The sequence below is a fragment of the Mixophyes fleayi genome, chromosome 12, assembly GCF_038048845.1.
Source record: "Mixophyes fleayi isolate aMixFle1 chromosome 12, aMixFle1.hap1, whole genome shotgun sequence".
NCBI lineage: Eukaryota > Metazoa > Chordata > Amphibia > Anura > Limnodynastidae > Mixophyes > Mixophyes fleayi.
This window is the reverse complement of record NC_134413.1, coordinates 84,843,754-84,861,526: the sequence shown is the minus strand read 5'-3', so window position 1 is coordinate 84,861,526 and position 17,773 is coordinate 84,843,754. Positions and strand designations below refer to the sequence as shown.

The 17,773-nt window shown below is 42.3% G+C and overlaps 1 protein-coding gene across 1 annotated transcript in view; it reads right to left on the bottom strand.

Moving 5' to 3' along the window:
• KCNJ10 (potassium inwardly rectifying channel subfamily J member 10) overlaps positions 1-17,467 on the bottom strand; it is a 28,610-nt gene extending 11,143 nt beyond the window's left edge. Inside the window, exon 1 of the mRNA XM_075191853.1 lies at positions 17,147-17,467. The gene's annotated coding sequence lies outside the window, so the exon portion shown is untranslated. The remainder of the gene's footprint in view (positions 1-17,146) is intronic.
• Between the last annotated feature and the right edge of the window lie 306 nt (positions 17,468-17,773).

Below are 17,773 nucleotides of genomic sequence, written 5' to 3'. Positions count from 1 at the left end.
TTTATTCCAAACCCTGTGGCCTGAAGTCTTCATCTGTGACGAGTGTTGTTTAACCACCTAAAGGGGGCGCTCTGCTGGATGTGGTTATGTAATAGAACAGATATTATAGGGCATATTTATCAAAGGGCGAAAAATGGGTGTTTTGTTACGCTCTAGGGCTTTGCTCTATATAGCAACGTGTTTACGCTGGCGATAACAGCTATCAACAGAGGTAACTCCTGTCAGCGATAAGATGGGCGTGAGAAGCCTATGTAACCAGCTTTCTGGCTGTGCGCATACCAATGCTATACTAGATAGGATAGAGATAATAGAAGAAAATGAATGAAAAGATACTTCATTACTTCAGTAAGTTTTATCAATGGTCAATGTTTTCTATATGTTTTCTTTCAATATTGTTAATCTATTGTAACTTTTTGTCGTGCGAAATGGAGCTGAAGGCTTAAGTCTTGGCTTTCAATTCCACTGCGCAAACAGAAGCCGGAGAGTTGGCAGAGACTGGGAGATGGCAAAGCAGCAATTTAACCCTTACCGCGCTGGTCCTGTATGAGTATCGCTCAGCTGCCTTGGAGACTTTTATTGATAACCTGCGGTTGTGACATGTTTCTATCGCTACTTGTTCATAAATAGGCAACTATTTCTGAGGCGCAGGTGATGGTGGGGTGGTATTTAGGGAAGAGTGGGCATAACATAACATTTCATATTTAATCTAATAAAGCACAGAGACCATAAGAAGATATGTAAAACAAATTCTGCTGCAAGTACGTACGACTACAACGTATCTAGGAGTAAAATGCCACCGATGTGGTTACATGAGATAGTACTGGAAGTGATAATGGAATAAGAACAGTCACATCATTAGAACTGGAAGAAAGTAAATATTCATTATGGAAATGGAAAGATTTTAGAAAAATATATGAAAAGCATCTAGATTCACAAAGACGGAAGCTGAAAGACAAATGACTTAGGGTTAGTCCTAACCCTAAAACAGCAAATCTAATCCCTAAATGGTTTATAAATGGTGGGGAAATAAAACAGGTCATATTGGGCAGTAATTGGTAAAAAATGACAAATAGTTGGAGAAGATTTGGAGAAGACAGTTTTCTACCTAGAATGTTCTTCCTTTTCCAGACCTTGCCAGTTACAGCCCCAGGTAAGATAGGCTAACAGTGCTAATCCTAATCCTTCAAACAGTCAGCACTACATCTATATGGATTAACAGAAAACCACGTATAAAGAAAACATCATGGCAGTGGCACCTGTGGTGGGGTTACTGGGGCGCCCATTGTGCCAAACATCCTACTATGCAACCTGCCTGCTTTTAGCGTGTCGTACATCAATATGTGGAAAGATGAGTACACATAGGAAATTATTTAGTAGGTTAGAAATCCCAAGAATTTATCCCTTGACTCAAAGCTCAACTCAAAATCTGTTCTGTCCATCCCCAACTCTAAGCACCTGGGACAAAATCAACAGAGGTCTCCCTGGTCAGTTCACCTCTTCCTGATATCCCCCATATGGGACCATCCCCTATTCACCCAACAAAAGGATCATGGAAGGACTGCTGACGTAACACGCTTTCACCAAATCTTTGTGGACTTGTCTCAACCTCATTCACAGAAGAGAATCGTTCTTTTCCAAAGACAAAGTTTTATCATTATATGTTAATTTTATCCACACAAGTCTCACAGCAGCCCTGTCCGGAAAGCTCACTTTCTATGCACCTGTATCTACTTGCCCAGCAATAACGGTATAGTCTCCCTTCTATGTCGCTCAGCTTTGGCCCTGAAGACGCCAACACTTGAGGCTCACATGGCCACTTGGGAAAATGACTTAGGCTCACCCCTCAAAGAGGACGCTTGGGAAGAAGATATAAGCTCTCTGCTGGAAGAGGTCTTTTGGGAGGAAATCATAAGCCCTAACCTGGAAGAGGATGCTTGGGAGGATGACTTAAGACCTCCCCCTGAAGAGGACCCTAGGGAAGATGACATAGGCACTCGCCTCGAAAAGTACGCTTGGGTAGAAGTCCGCACCATACTAGCCAAATATTCCATTAGTGTTGCCGTCAGGAAAGACTAGAATATGATTTAATCAGGTGATCACTAATCCCAGACGACAACACCATCTCTGACCAGTGTTGGAGATAGTGTGAGCAGAGTGGCAGCTAGGTACACATTAGGTGGTCCTGCCTGTTAACAACATCCTAAACCCACCTTGGCTGGATCCTGTCCTTTTTTTAAACTCTTTATTTGTTACAAGAGGAAACAGCATAGAAAAGAGCGAACAACAAGTAAAAACCAACTGTTTTAAGACAACAAGATGTCTCCTCTTATTTTAAAATTTTTATAGTAGAAGGGAGGGGTAGGAAAGAGACAGGAAACTAAACAGGTTAAGGACGGGGAACGGGAGGGAGGGTTAGGAAAAACAGGCACGTATACATCACCATACCTATAGCAAAAAAGGTTGTAAGCAACATATCTACAGAGTAACGACCTATAAATAAAATAAGAAAATAAAAAGACGGCAAGATATATGGATCTCTTACCCATGGCGCACGACGACCAACCTGGAGGATCCGGAGACGGCCCAGAGTTTATGTACCATTAGAGGACGAGAGAGCCAAAGGGGGTAAACAGCTACGGCTGATCCTGTCCTTTTTAATCTTTTTATTAATGACCTTATATATGGTATAGACAGTGTCTGTAGCTCCTGACGACACTAAGATTTGTAGTAGTAATAACAGCGTAGGATAGTCACGTACTACAGAAAGATTTGGATAAAATGGTAAACTGGGCCGCTAAATGGCAGATGAAATATAATGTAGATAAATTATGCACCTAGATCATGGTAATAACTACAATACTTACACATAACATGGAATACAATTGGGGAAAACTGAGATGGGAATGGATTTAGGAAAAGTAGATGACAGAAAGCTGAGTATCAGCTCAGAGCCAGGCAGCAGCTGTAAAAGGGAATAAAATACAGAGATACATGAAAAGAAAATGAATGTGCTGCAAACATAATACTATCATACAAGTCACTAGATAGAGCACATCTGAAGTATGTGGTACAGTTCAGGGCACCACATTGTATGAAGGACATAGGAGATATATATACACACCGATCAGCCACAACATTAAAGCTACCGGCTTAATATTATGTAGGTCACCCTCGTGCCACCAACACAACTCTGCCCTGTCGAGGCGTGGACTCCACAAGACCTTGGAGTGTCCTGTGGTATCTGGCACCAAGACGTTAGCAGCAGATCCTTTAAGTCCTGTAAGTTGTGAGGTGGGACCTCCGTGGCTCAGACTTGTTTTTTCAGCACATCCCACAGACGCTCGATCGGATTGAGATCTGGGGAATTTGGAGTCAACACCTTGATCTCTTTGTCATGTTCCTCAAACCATTCCTGAACATTTCCTGCAGTGTGACAGGGGCATTATCCTGCTGAAAGAGGCCACTGCCATCAGGGAATACCGCTGCCATGAAGGGTGTACTTGGTCTGCAGCAATGTTTAGGTAGGTGGTACGTGTCATAGTAACATTTGTCAGGTGCATTGTAACGAGATAATCAATGACAATTACTTCACTTGCCAGTGATTTTAATGTTGTGACTGACCGGTTTGTGTATGTTTGTGTGTGTGTGTGTGTGTGTATATATATATATATATATATATATATAATCTTGGTCAATACAATTATTTGTCTAGTGGACTTTTTGTACTTGAAGAAACCATGAGTATAGGGAAGGATTATTTACTGCTAGGGTGGTAAAGCTGTGAATTCCTGATCACATGAGCGGGTGGGATGGCAATTCACTGACAGAATATAAGAATGGATTAGAACCTTTCTTTACGGGAATTGAGATCTGCAGCTTTAATTAGCAGAGGACATTCCGGGGGTGATTTGATCCAGGAAATTTATCCAATGGACATTTTGGGGGTCAGGAAGGAATGTTTGTTCCCCGTGTGAGCTGTCACACTGAGGGTTTGTTTTGTCTTCTGGATCAACACATTGTGAATTTATGAAGGGTTAGTTATTGGATCTGTGTCTTTTTTAAACCTCTGTATGTCACTATGTTTTTTTATGAATCATAATAATTATAATCACTGGGAAACTAAAATAATGTTGGCTGATCGTGGAAAGATAAAGCAATGAAAGTTATGGTGGACACGTTCAAACTAATACGTTAAAGTAGTCTGAAGGTGGAAACCCCTTAAAGAGTAAAATACTCACTACAATTACGCCTAGGCCCTGTGCTTTACGTGAGTAATGAGCGAGTAGTCATGTTGCCCCCTCCACGAGTCTTCACACGTTTATAAGCACATTAGACCAGGCAGAGCCATAATTAGAAAGTTTAGAGCCTGGAGCAAGAAAGAAAGCTGTCCTTTCCCTTTGCCCTCAAGTTTAATCAAATTAACCTAAGCTTATAAATTCCCCCCACCCCTCTCAGCTTTGAGCCTTGGGCAGTAGCCCATCTCACCCAGCCCTAGTTATGGCACTGAGACCAGGTGCAATAGAGAGACCTTCCTTAATGTAGCAGATAATTGTGGCACAGCATTGACCACTCTCTGCATGAGAATAACCTGCTTCTGACTGCAGAGAACACCCAAAAGAGGTTGTCAGTACTTCACTGTCACTGACCAGCCCAGTAACCAGCTCCCTATGTAAATAATCACTGAGTGATGTTCCGCTTCTCTTGCCAACCATGCAGCTGTGTCCTGCTTCTTAAATTACGGCACTGATTGGCCGAGAGTGCCGGAACATGGCTGCTCTTATAGCCTCCGAGCCAGAGTGAAAGAGAGAAATGCTGTTGTTTGGGAGGTTTGATGGCTAAATGTTGGTTGTCCGAATGGACTGGAGCATGCAGTGAGAAGAAAGAGGAGGAGGAGGAAGGTACTGAAAGCTGCCTGTTTTATGGAACAGACACAGGCACCATTGTACATTCCGTCGGAGAGGGCTTGAATGGATCTCTGGCTGCACAAAGAGGCCTTCACAATGGGAGTCTCATTAGCATGCACAGGGAGGGAAGGGCCACTGATTCTCCCTCTGCCTCCCTCTCTTCATCCAATTCCCCCTCTCAATATCTCCTTCATCTGCCTAGCTTCCAAAACTATGCCTGTATGCAGGTGATTGTGTTAGCACAGCTGCCAAATGGACTCCTGAAAAAGAAACCTTATTGTAGCAAAACCTGGGCATATATTAAATTAGAAAGCAGCATAAGTCGTCTTTTACAGGAGAACTGGCCAACTGTAATCATAACAGTCAACCAGTCTATACAAGTTCACAGACATCCAATCAGTATACACAGTGGCCCAGTCTGTACAAGCAAACAGAGACACCCAATCTGTACCATCGCACAGAGTCACCCAGTCTGTACAAGCACACAGAGACACTCAGTCTGTACCATCGCACACAGTCATCCAGTCTGTACAAGCACACAGAGACACTCAGTCTGTACCATCGCAAACAGTCATCCAGTCTGTACAAGCACACAGAGACACTCAGTCTGTACCATCGCAAACAGTCATCCAATCTATAGCATAGCACACAGTCACTTAAACTTAAACATACCTCACAAACATACCTCACAATCACCAAATCTGTGCCATTGCACACAGTAACCCAGTCTGTACCATCACGCACAGTCACCTAATTTGTACCATCACACACAGTCACTCAATGTGTACCATCGTACACAGTCACCCAATCTGTACCCTGAGACACATTCACCCAATCTGTACCCTGAGACACAGTCACCCAATCTGCACCATTGCACACAGTCACCCAATCTGCACCATCGCACACAGTCACCCAATCTGTACCCTGAGACACAGTCACCCAATCTGCACCATCGCACACAGTCACCCAATCTGCACCATCGCACACAGTCACCCAATCTGTACCCTGAGACACAGTCACCCAATCTGCACCATCGCACACAGTCACCCAATCTGCACCATCGCACACAGTCACCCAATCTACACCATTGCACACAGTCACCCAATCTGTACCCTGAGACACAGTCACCCAATCTGCACCATTGCACACAGTCACCCAATCTGTACCCTGAGACACAGTCACCCAATCTGTACCCTGAGACAGTCACCCAATCTGTACCCTGAGACACAGTCACCCAATCTGCACCATTGCACACAGTCACCCAATCTGCACCATCGCACACAGTCACCCAATCTATACTGTGAGCCACATTCACCCAATCTGCACCATCGCACACAGTCACCCAATCTGTACCCTGAGACACAGTCACCCAATCTGCACCATCGCACACAGTCACCCAATCTGCACCATCGCACACAGTCACCCAATCTGCACCATCGCACACAGTCACCCAATCTGTACCCTGAGACACAGTCACCCAATCTGTACCCTGAGACACAGTCACCCAATCTGCACCATCGCACACAGTCACCCAATCTGCACCATCGCACACAGTCACCCAATCTGCACCATCGCACACAGTCACTCAATCTATACTGTGAGCCACATTCACCCAATCTGCACCATCGCACACAGTCACCTAATTTGTACCATCACACACAGTCACCCAATCTGTACCACCATCATCATCAGCTTTTATTTATATAGTACCACAGATCCCGAGCACCAGACAATCAGTAATCATACCAATACGATATATATAAATACAATAAGCATAATAACAGATGCGTGAATACAATTAGGCATCGTAACACAAGCGTGATAGTCATAGGCTAAGAATTACAGCCAAGACTGACAGAGGTACAAATTTCAGGTGTGTGATTAAACAAAAGGCAAAAAGTTCAGCAAAGGACATGACATCAGGGACTTACGAAGTAGCCAAATATCAGATATAGGATAGAGAGGACTATGCCCGTGAGAGCTTACAATCCTAGAGGAAGAGAGAAAAAGGACAAAATTGCATGTGGTGGATGGAGGAAGTGGACATGAGAGTCTAAGAGGTGTAAGGTATATAAGTAAGAAGAGGTGGGTTTTGAGTATTTGAAGGAATTTAGTTTCAAGGAGTGTCTAATAGGGTGAAGCAAGGAGGTCCAAAAGAGGGGAATGTGACGGAGGACTTGGAGATAGGAGTGGGATGGGGTTATAAGAGGAAAAGAAACTAAAATGTGAGGTGCGGAGGAGAATGGTCTAGCTGGGCTGTATCTCGTGAAGAATTCGGAGATGTATGGAGGGGAAGTGTTAGTGAGAAACTTGTAGGGTGAGGAAGAGCAGCTTGAACTGAATTCTGGAAAAAATAATAAGCTGGTGAGGGGTTTTACAGAGTGGGGCACCAGATGAGCAGCATTGGGAGAGGAACATTACTATAGCCTCAGATTTTAGGATGGTTTGTAGAGGGAAATGACAGGTAATGGGGAGGCAAGAGAGGACCAGGTTACAGTAATCAAGGCGAGAAATAGTGAGTGGATCAGGGAATTTGTTTCTTCCTGAGTAAGGAAGGGGTATATTTTGGCAATGTTGCTGAGAAGGAGGAATAAAGACTGCGAGAGGAACTGGATGTGAGGAGTAAAGCTGAGGGTGGGTCAGGAATGACAACATGGCAGCGAGTATGGGGAAGAGAGGAGACACTGCTGTTGTTGACTCTGAGAGAGATGTCGGGAGAGGTAGTGACACAGTCACCAATAACTATACCATAACTCATATTCACCCAGTCTGCAAAAGGGTTGGAATTCATTAGGACTAACTAGCATGAAAGGGGTTAATGGAAAACAAGTAAGCAGAGAATATTCATAGAGAATTATAGGACTGGAATACGAAAAGACATCAAGTCACATAGCCTGTACTTACCTAACAGTTACATATCCTCTGGGACAACCTCACATTGTCATCCACTCTATACTAAGTTCACATTGTCATCCACTCTATACTAAGTTCACATTGTCATCCACTCTATACTAAGCTCACATTGTAATCCACTCTATACTAAGTTCACATTGTCATCCACTCTATACTAAGCTCACATTGTCATCCACTCTATACTAAGCTCACATTGTCATCCACTCTATACTAAGCTCACACTGTCATCCACTCTATACTAAGCTCACATTGTCATCCACTCTATACTGACCTTGCATTGTCATCCACTCTAAACTAACCTCACATTGTCATCCACTCTATACTAACCTCACATTGTCATCCACTCTATACTAACCTCACATTGTCATCCACTCTATACTAACCTCACGTTGTCATCCACTCTATACTAACCCTACTTTGTCATCCACTCTAAACTAACCTCACATTGTCATCCACTCTATACTGACCTTGCATTGTCATCAACTCTATACTAACCTCACATTGTCATCCACTCTATACTGACCTTGCATTGTCATCCACTCTATACTAAGCTCACATTGTCATCCACTCTATACTGACCTTGCATTGTCATCCACTCTAAACTAACCTCACATTGTCATCCACTCTATACTAAGCTCACATTGCATCCACTCTATGCTAACCTAACATTGTCATCCACTCTATATTAAACTCACATTGTCATCCACTCTATACTAACCTAACATTGTCATCCACTCTATACTAACCTCACATTGTCATCCACTCTATACTAACCTCACGTTGTCATCCACTCTATACTAACCTCACATTGTCATCCACTCTATACTAACCTCACATTGTCATCCACTCTATACTAAGCTCACATTGACATCCAGCCTATACTAAGCTCACATTGACATCCAGTCTATGCTGACCTCACATTGTCATCCACTCTATACTAACCTCACATTGTCATCCACTCTATACTAAGCTCACATTGACATCCAGCCTATACTAAGCTCACATTGACATCCAGTCTATACTGACCTCACATTGTCATCCACTCTATACTAACCTAACATTGTCATCCACTCTACTAAGCTCACATTGTCATCCACTCTATACTAAGCTCACATTGTCATCCACTGTATACTAAGCTCACATTGCATCCACTCTATGCTAACCTAACATTGTCATCCACTCTATACTAAGCTCACATTGACATCCAGCCTATACTAAGCTCACATTGACATCCAGTCTATGCTGACCTCACATTGTCATCCACTCTATACTAACCTCACATTGTCATCCACTCTATACTAAGCTCACATTGACATCCAGCCTATACTAAGCTCACATTGTCATCCACTCTATACTAACCTCACATTGTCATCCACTCTAAATTAACCTCACATTGTCATCCACTCTATACTAAGCTCACATTGTCATCCACTCTATACTGACCTTGCATTGTCATCCACTCTAAACTAACCTCACATTGTCATCCACTCTATACTAAGCTCACGTTGTCATCTACTCTATACTAACCTCACATTGTCATCCACTCTATACTAAGCTCACATTGACATCCAGTCTATGCTGACCTCGCATTGTCATCCACTCTATACTAAGCTCACATTGACATCCAGTCTATGCTGACCTCGCATTGTCATCCACTCTATACTAAGCTCACATTGTCATCCACTCTATACTAAGCTCACATTGTCATCCACTCTATACTAAGCTCACATTGTCATCCACTCTATACTGACCTTGCATTGTCATCCACTCTATACTAAGCTCACATTGTCATCCACTCTATACTAACCTCACGTTGTCATCCACTCTATACTAACCTCACATTGTCATCCACTCTATACTAAGCTCACATTGTCATCCACTCTATACTAACCTCACATTGTCATCCACTCTATACTAACCTCACATTGTCATCCACTCTATACTAAGCTCACGTTGTCATCCACTCTATACTAACCTCACATTGTCATCCACTCTATACTAACCTCACATTGTCATCCACTCTATACTAAGCTCACGTTGTCATCTACTCTATACTAACCTCACATTGTCATCCACTCTATACTAAGCTCACATTGACATCCACTCTATACTAACCTCACATTGCATCCACTCTATACTAACCTCACATTGTCATCCACTCTATACTAACCTCACATTGTCATCCACTCTATACTAACCTCACATTGTCATCCACTCTATACTAACCTCACGTTGTCATCCACTCTATACTAACCCTACTTTGTCATCCACTCTAAACTAACCTCACATTGTCATCCACTCTATACTGACCTTGCATTGTCATCAACTCTATACTAACCTCACATTGTCATCCACTCTATACTGACCTTGCATTGTCATCCACTCTATACTAAGCTCACATTGTCATCCACTCTATACTGACCTTGCATTGTCATCCACTCTAAACTAACCTCACATTGTCATCCACTCTATACTAAGCTCACATTGCATCCACTCTATGCTAACCTAACATTGTCATCCACTCTATATTAAACTCACATTGTCATCCACTCTATACTAACCTAACATTGTCATCCACTCTATACTAACCTCACATTGTCATCCACTCTATACTAACCTCACGTTGTCATCCACTCTATACTAACCTCACATTGTCATCCACTCTATACTAACCTCACATTGTCATCCACTCTATACTAAGCTCACATTGACATCCAGCCTATACTAAGCTCACATTGACATCCAGTCTATGCTGACCTCACATTGTCATCCACTCTATACTAACCTCACATTGTCATCCACTCTATACTAAGCTCACATTGACATCCAGCCTATACTAAGCTCACATTGACATCCAGTCTATACTGACCTCACATTGTCATCCACTCTATACTAACCTAACATTGTCATCCACTCTACTAAGCTCACATTGTCATCCACTCTATACTAAGCTCACATTGTCATCCACTGTATACTAAGCTCACATTGCATCCACTCTATGCTAACCTAACATTGTCATCCACTCTATACTAAGCTCACATTGACATCCAGCCTATACTAAGCTCACATTGACATCCAGTCTATGCTGACCTCACATTGTCATCCACTCTATACTAACCTCACATTGTCATCCACTCTATACTAAGCTCACATTGACATCCAGCCTATACTAAGCTCACATTGTCATCCACTCTATACTAACCTCACATTGTCATCCACTCTAAATTAACCTCACATTGTCATCCACTCTATACTAAGCTCACATTGTCATCCACTCTATACTGACCTTGCATTGTCATCCACTCTAAACTAACCTCACATTGTCATCCACTCTATACTAAGCTCACGTTGTCATCTACTCTATACTAACCTCACATTGTCATCCACTCTATACTAAGCTCACATTGACATCCAGTCTATGCTGACCTCGCATTGTCATCCACTCTATACTAAGCTCACATTGACATCCAGTCTATGCTGACCTCGCATTGTCATCCACTCTATACTAAGCTCACATTGTCATCCACTCTATACTAAGCTCACATTGTCATCCACTCTATACTAAGCTCACATTGTCATCCACTCTATACTGACCTTGCATTGTCATCCACTCTATACTAAGCTCACATTGTCATCCACTCTATACTAACCTCACGTTGTCATCCACTCTATACTAACCTCACATTGTCATCCACTCTATACTAAGCTCACATTGTCATCCACTCTATACTAACCTCACATTGTCATCCACTCTATACTAACCTCACATTGTCATCCACTCTATACTAAGCTCACGTTGTCATCCACTCTATACTAACCTCACATTGTCATCCACTCTATACTAACCTCACATTGTCATCCACTCTATACTAAGCTCACGTTGTCATCTACTCTATACTAACCTCACATTGTCATCCACTCTATACTAAGCTCACATTGACATCCAGTCTATGCTGACCTCGCATTGTCATCCACTCTATACTAAGCTCACATTGACATCCAGTCTATGCTGACCTCGCATTGTCATCCACTCTATACTAACCTCACATTGTCATCCACTCTATACTAACCTCACATTGTCATCCACTCTATACTAAGCTCACATTGTCATCCACTCTATACTAACCTAACATTGTCATCCACTCTATACTAACCTCACATTGTCATCCACTCTATACTAAGCTCACATTGACATCCAGTCTATGCTGACCTCGCATTGTCATCCACTCTATACTAAGCTCACATTGTCATCCACTCTATACTAAGCTCACATTGTCATCCACTCTATACTAAGCTCACATTGTCATCCACTCTATACTGACCTTGCATTGTCATCCACTCTATACTAAGCTCACATTGTCATCCACTCTATACTAACCTCACGTTGTCATCCACTCTATACTAACCTCACATTGTCATCCACTCTATACTAACCTCACATTGTCATCCACTCTATACTAACCTCACATTGTCATCCACTCTATACTAAGCTCACGTTGTCATCCACTCTATACTAAGCTCACATTGTCATCCACTCTATACTAAGCTCACATTGTCATCCACTCTATACTGACCTTGCATTGTCATCCACTCTATACTAAGCTCACATTGCATCCACTCTATACTAACCTCACGTTGTCATCCACTCTATACTAAGCTCACATTGTCATCCACTCTATACTGACCTTGCATTGTCATCCACTCTATACTAAGCTCACATTGCATCCACTCTATACTAACCTCACATTGTCATCCACTTTATACTGACCTTGCATTGTCATCCACTCTAAATTAACCTCACATTGTCATCCACTCTATACTAACCTCACATTGTCATCCACTCTATACTAAGCTCACATTGCATCCACTCTATACTAACCTCACGTTGTCATCCACTCTATACTAACCTCACGTTGTCATCCACTCTATACTAACCTCACATTGTCATCCACTCTATACTAACCTCACATTGTCATCCACTCTATACTAAGCTCACGTTGTCATCCACTCTATACTAAGCTCACATTGTCATCCACTCTATACTAACCTCACGTTGTCATCCACTCTATACTAACCTCACGTTGTCATCCACTCTATACTAACCTCACGTTGTCATCCACTCTATACTAACCTCACGTTGTCATCCACTCTATACTAACCTCACATTGTCATCCACTCTATACTAACCTCACATTGCATCCACTCTATACTAAGCTCACATTGCATCCACTCTATACTAAGCTCACATTGTCATCCACTCTATACTAACCTCACATTGCATCCACTCTATACTAACCTCACATTGTCATCCACTCTATACTAACCTCACATTGCATCCACTCTATACTAACCTCACATTGTCATCCACTCTATACTAACCTCACGTTGTCATCCACTCTATACTAACCTCACATTGTCATCCACTCTATACTAACCTCACATTGTCATCCACTCTATACTGACCTCACGTTGTCATCCACTCTATACTAAGCTCACATTGTCATCCACTCTATACTAACCTCACGTTGTCATCCACTCTATACTAACCTCACATTGTCATCCACTCTATACTGACCTCACGTTGTCATCCACTCTATACTAAGCTCACATTGTCATCCACTCTATACTAACCTCACATTGCATCCACTCTATACTAACCTCACGTTGTCATCCACTCTATACTAAGCTCACATTGTCATCCACTCTATACTAACCTCACATTGTCATCCACTCTATACTGACCTCACGTTGTCATCCACTCTATACTAAGCTCACATTGTCATCCACTCTATACTAACCTCACGTTGTCATCCACTCTATACTAACCTCACATTGTCATCCACTCTATACTGACCTCACGTTGTCATCCACTCTATACTAAGCTCACATTGTCATCCACTCTATACTAACCTCACATTGTCATCCACTCTATACTGACCTCACGTTGTCATCCACTCTATACTAAGCTCACATTGTCATCCACTCTATACTAACCTCACATTGCATCCACTCTATACTAACCTCACGTTGTCATCCACTCTATACTAACCTCACGTTGTCATCTACTCTATACTAACCTCACATTGTCATCCACTCTATACTGACCTCACGTTGTCATCCACTCTATACTAACCTCACATTGTCATCCACTCTATACTAACCTCACATTGTCATCCACTCTATACTAACCTCACGTTGTCATGCAGCCTGTACTGCTTGACAATCTGTCTCACATATTGTCAAGCAGTCTAAGTTTAGGCTTCTGGTTTTGTGAGACATTCACATAATCCCAAAATTGTGACATTTTAGCTTCCATATAAGGTGCATATAAAATGTACATCCCATGATGTAGGAATCATAACCTGGCCAATAAAGGGCATGGATGCCCTTTGGGGATCACATTTTTATTTTGTTTGACTGGGATTCTCGGCAACTGTGAGGCGCACCTTGCCACACAGGACGTGTCGTCATTGGATGCCGGTGTCGCTTGATTGGACAGATACACACAGGATCTACCTAGCCTCCAAGCCAATAGGGATAAATATTGTGACTTAAGTGTTTTAACTTTAACAATTGGATTTTTAGGCTTAATTAGGTTGGATGAAGCTGGGATTAAAGTTCCTCTGGGGTTCTTTCTTGGTCTAGGCTCACTAATTATTCTTAAACTGGCCCTGGGATGAACTTTGTTTTGCATTTTGTTCAAAGCATAAAAGGGAGGTTAGATGATGATGTATGGAAATTTATATAAAATAACAGGTCTGCAGATGTTTGCCCATGTGGAGGCTTTCATCCCATGTGGACACTTATCAAGGATGCTGAAGTAACATTCTGTGGCCTATAACAGGACAATAAGTTGAAGTGAGGTAGATAAAATGAGGGCTTATATGGCCTGATAATATTGTGTCACTAGCCTGTCATAGCCTAGTGCTGGTAGCGGCTTTTCTGAAGGACTGCATAATGCCCACCCCCCAACGTAACTTGCACCTAGAACCTGCAACAGATATGCCTTCTGAAAGGTGTATCTGTGGCTGCTTCAACCTCTACATGAGCCGCAAGTAAGTCAACAGTAGGTCTACATTGGAAAGCCCCTGTTCTATCTCTAAGTATAGAGAGCCTGATTCATTAAGGTGTGTAAATGGTGATATGTTGTGTATAATGCACACATTTAGTCCGTGAATGCTTAGTACCGTACCATATGTCATAGAACGCAGCACCGTCCGATATATCTCCAAGCACAAAGGGCACATACTACAGCCTACAATTTCATAGGCAGAACGGGGTGGGGAAGGAACGTATGCACCTAGTCAGTGTACAGAAAGGGCGTGCCAAGCTCGAGTGTAAATGATTTATGTTGTATCACTGGCATCAGTTACAGGTCTAGTCTAAGTAACGATGGCTGTGTATACAGCTAGAACATGTGTTTGCAATCAGGAGCAGATGTATTTTATGTACAGTAGACATTAATTACATCCTAATAAATTTATATCAAGGTAAAAAAAATTGTGTGTGTTCTTTTGTGAAGTATGGAAAGCTACAGTTCCTGGCCACAGAACCAGCTCTTATTCAATGACTGATGGTAGCAAAGCTCGCCTGCCTTCAACGGTAATGTACAGACGGTGGTTGAAAACAAGTAAGACAGGGCTGGAGATATTCCAGGGCGTTTCATCCTATGCTTCGCCTTGTCTACAGATTGCCCACCTCCACCCAGTGACAGCCTGCACCTCAGTCTGTCCGTGGGCACCAACGTTCTATAGCTCAATGGTCACATACTAACTGGTGTGTGTAACGTTGTGTCTGGGTAACTTGCCTCGGAGGCCATCAGCAGACTCATTTATAATCCAATCACATCCAATCCAATCTCATGTTAATTGTTTAGGAAATGATGGGCCACACACAGCGGTTTGATTTACGGGGAAATGATCTCAGAGTCGGACTTTCTCTGAGATCCACAGTGGGGTAACTGAGGGGACATTTGAACTTAGACCTTTTAATCACCTTGATAACTATATATACAGACTGTGCTACGTGAACCTTCAATCATATTACTATATCTTTTTTACTGTTATGGTTTTTGGTTATGTGGTGTGACTGGGACATATCTTTTATCATGCCCCTTGTCACCCTAATATTTAATATCGTCATGTATCATGTCCGGAGATGTTAGACACTGTTCCCTGTGTGGATAGTAGCTGTGTCTGTTCCCTGGTTGTGTCCATGTACAAATGGTCATTTTCATGTAAACATAGATCACATCAACATAGAGGTAACAGACATTAAATGTCATTTCTGCTGTTTTGTGACCTCAGGCAAATGTTTATATGGTTAGAGTACCAGTTTGAGGGCAAGGATGGGGTTGGCGAGGGTGCAGATTCTTGCACAGTCTGCAGTTGAGCATATCTAAGTGCAAATTAGGTGCACAAGATTGCACTTTGCGGGAGAGGATTAATTAAATCAGGTGACGGCGGTGTTATTTGTTTATTTACTAGTGGATATTAGTTAACCCGCTTATTATATACATGTATTACGTTGATTGGGTTCTCTTTATGCTTTGACCAGGAAATAAACCATATTTGACTTTATCTAGAACTGAGTTTTTATTACTGTATGTTTCTCAAATCGTGCTCTTTTCTTGCCTTTATCTGGGTTACATTGTGTTCTAGAAGTGGTTAATCCGCACTTGTGTCCTCGTACTTGTGATAAAGAATCCTAAGGGAGAGAGAAGTTCCTGAAAGTTGTCCGGAGACTCGTAGGACTGGGAATAGGAAGTAATGTTATTTCTCTGCCTGGCAGATTGCTCTAACCATGGGAGAGATGAACACAATAACGAGAGACTGGCAGGAAAACTAAATGATACATAAAAGGAAAATACAAAGCAGAGGAGAGAGATTTCAGCAGCCTACGACAATACAGTGTAATATATCGGCAGTACAGTGCAGTATATTACAGTGCAGTATATCGACAGTATAGTGGCAGTAGTGTAGTGTAATGCAGTATAGTACAGTACAGTGTAGTACAGTGCAGTATATCGTCAGTACTGTGCAGTATATCGTCAGTACAGTATATCGGCAGTACAGTGCAGTATAATGCAGTATAGTACAGTACAGTGTAGTACAGTGCAGTATAGTGGCAGTGCAGTATATCGGCAGTACAGTGCAGTATAATGCAGTACAGTATAGTACAGTGCAGTATAGTGGCAGTAGTGTAGTGTAATGCAGTATAGTACAGTACAGTGCAGTATAGTGGCAGTAGTGTAATGCAGTACAGTGCAGTATATTATAGTACAGTACAGTGTAGTATAGTGGCAGTATAGTAGTATAGTGCAGTCTTACCGTGGCAGGTGGATTTATGGCAGTACAGGCTAGTATCACACAACAAGGTGCAACGTTGTTCCCTCCAACAGCTAATGACACAGTCTTCCGATGTTGGGCTCTGTTTTATCGACTTCTCCCAAATCAGATAAACATCTCCCGTCATCTGGGGGTGCAAGGTCCTCTAATTTAACAGATTATTGCCCATTTCCTTCCACCTAAAAAACCTCTTATGTTTAAATGAATAAAAGAATTATTTTAATTGCAGAAGGAAGGCAGAAAAAAAAGCAGCGATTGGAGGAGAGTACAGGGAGGGAGAGGGGGTAACATAAAAGTGGAAATTGAGGAGGAGATCGGGAAACTTTCTAAAGAGATTTAATGAGGTGGAAATGAATGGAGATTTCGCATCGCATTACTGGGAGGTGGAGACACATTCAGGGGCTGAGCGAAGGCAGAGAGCACCAGGACACGGAGAGAGAGTGTCAGGGCACAGAATACTCATATAGCAAGTGTCAGGGCACAGAGAGAGTGTTAGGGCACAAAATAGTAACAGAGAGAGTGTCGGGACACAGAATACTCACGTAGAGAGTGTCGGGACACAGAATACTCATATAGCAAGTGTCAGGGCACAGAATACTCGAGAGGGTG